Genomic DNA, 2,843 nt, shown 5'->3' with positions numbered 1-2,843 from the left:
GGTCCCTGGACTGCCTTCCTCTGTCTCTGAGGGAGGAGGTTGAGGATTCAGAATCTCAGCAGCCATTTACAGGATGCTGATTAGTAGAGGCAAGGTCGAGCACAAGAACTCTTATGTTCATGGAAACCCACATGATTCATATGTATATGTGTTCTAGTTGGGAAATCAAGCTCTACACCTTATACCTCAATAACCTCATCCAAGGTTGGTGCTGACTGCTATGGAGACCTCTCTCCTGAGTGTCAGATCTGTAGATGCAGCCTGCTCAAGTCCTTCAGATGACCCTTAGACATCTCAAACCCAACATGTCCAAAGGTGAACTCATCACCTCCTCCCCAGTCTTATCTTCCCCAGCATTCTTCACCTGTGTGGACATCACCTGTGACAGATACCTTCTCTCTCTCATATCCTATCAACTTTGGCCATTTCAAAAAAGAATCTCTATTCCATCTGTTTAAATCTTTCTCAGGTACTACTCCCTAGACTAGGCCACTAAGCATCTCTTACCTCAGTTGGTCTCCCTGTCCCAATTTTGACTCTGCTTAATTAGGTCTCTACTAGAGACCAGGATTTTATTTTTTTCTCCTCAATGGCCAAACCAGTCTTGCCATTTGTCAGTTTAAGATCCCTGATTGGCTCTCTATTGAATTCACTGATCTCCATCATGGTGTTGAAAGCCTTTTGTTCTCTGTTCATCTCCTGCTTTTCCATTCTTCTGCTCTTCCTGAGTGGGGCATCCTGAGCTTCTTCCAGCACTTTAGACCATGGCACTTACTCGCACCTCAAGGCCTTGTGTTCACCACACCCTTCTTCCTAGTACTTGTCTGCCATTTTATCTGCAAAAGAACTTCCTTGTTCTTTGTCTTTATTCACATCTTGACTTGGGTATCACCTCCTCTGAGAAGTCATATCCCACCTCTCTAGATCAGCTCCTCTAATTCATGTCCCTGAACAGACTGTTCTATCCTTAATACAGCATCTGCAACCCCATATTACCATTGCCTGCTCACCAGGTGACACCCACGGGACCATACCCAGCAAAGTCAGGGCTCCATCAATCTGGTTCTCATCAATGCCAGGCGGCAACATTTGTGTGTAGATTGAATCATATGAATTTATTGATTTTTGACTGACCATCTCTTGACCTAGAAAAATGGCCTCTTCATATGGCTCAGCCTAATCTAATAGTTGTTATTCATAACTTACTGTCAAATGAGAACATAAACATAATATCTCTATTTTAATTAGAATGTCTTTGATTGCCAATGAGAGCAAATTCTTTTTAAATGGTGTAGACTTTTGAATGTCAGTTTCAGCTGGTTGCACGAAGCTGGCAAGATGAGTATTAAAGACTCAAACTGGATTATTTTAAGATCAATGTGTAACATCACAAAAAGGAAACCTCTACTTCTTTGACTCAAAGTTTCACTCGACTGGCATCGAAGAGGCTACTGAAGGGGTGGACCATGGGGGCACGGGTGGAATTGTAAGATCTCAAAGAGGGTTCAGCCTGCTTTCATGAGATTTATGCCACACACTAAATGTTCAGGTGGTAATATTTCCTAAGGTACCCACTTGTTTGCAGAATATGTTCCTTTTGTGAAAATATGAATGGTAAGTAAACTTAAGAAATGTAATCTTAATTTTTAAGGTTAAACATTCTCAATGTCCATGTTAGTCTATGGCAGATTTGTTTGACTTCTGTAGATAGCTAACTAATTGTCTTATTTCAGTTGCCTTTCTTGCCCTATTCACTGGAAAAGAAAGCGTAGATGGGTGAAGCATTTTCCCCTCTAGATCTAAGTTAGCAAGAGGCTGCCATCTATAGATCCTTGACCCAATTACACACTGTTTTAAAGACTTCAGCTGCAAGAGTATGGTAGATTTTACAGGAGTTTTTTACTCTTAACTCTGAGGATTAGGATGTTAGGTTTTTAACAGGCTTTTACTTCTTAAATTGTTTTATTTTGCAAAGGAATTCAAAGTACTTATTGTAAGAAAGATTAAAGGACTGTCTAATTTCCCATTTTGCAGACGAAGAAACCAAAGCCTTCAGACAACAGAGAATCACTGCCAAAGGTCACCCAGGATATCAGGCCAATGCACCTGAGGTGACCATCTATCCCTGGGCATCTCTCCCTTCTTGACACAGGGAGACAAGGCTCTTGAAAGAGGTATTCAGGCACAACAAATTGAGTCCAGCTTAAGGCTAATACCACAGAAGCTTGTTCTGCCATCAGTTCCATGGGAAGGTTTACATTTAGAATTTGCCTTCTTCATAGCAGTGGCTCAGTCGTTTAGCTATAAATATAATGATAATAATAGTAATAACTGTTTAAGCAGGGTTGTGGAGGAGAATGGAATTTATGATTAGCATTGTTTTCATGAAATGCTTCTGTATTTAGCAATAACATGGCAACAGCAATAAAGTTATCTGCGTCTAATTAAAGAAAAATAGGAGGACAACACGATTTTAAAAGAGTGCTTTATGCAGAAACAAAGGGGTTTGGGTGCCCCTGCTGCCCTCGAGTTTAAATCTACTGTGTTCCGGTCAAAGCTGAAATGCCTGCTCTCTGCTTATTCCCAGATGCCAGGCCCATCAACAAAGACCCACTTGTTCACCGGGACTCGTGCCTTGTTGCATTTTCAGAGAGAGGTTTTGAAGGCCTGGTCACCTGTAGCTCACCTGAAGATGACACATGACATGTCCCCCCTCCCCACTGATGCATTCTACCTGGCAACTTTTTTTAACTCTCTGCCTGAAAATTGACCCGAAATTAAACTTGCCAAGGTAGGAAAGACACTGAATACATGAGGTTGGAGTTCCCCATGTAAGAGCAGGA

This window comes from Tupaia chinensis, unplaced genomic scaffold (genome assembly GCF_000334495.1).
Source record: "Tupaia chinensis unplaced genomic scaffold, TupChi_1.0 Scaffold000113_1, whole genome shotgun sequence".
NCBI classification, from domain to species: domain Eukaryota; kingdom Metazoa; phylum Chordata; class Mammalia; order Scandentia; family Tupaiidae; genus Tupaia; species Tupaia belangeri.
Note: the sequence above shows the minus strand (reverse complement) of the source record.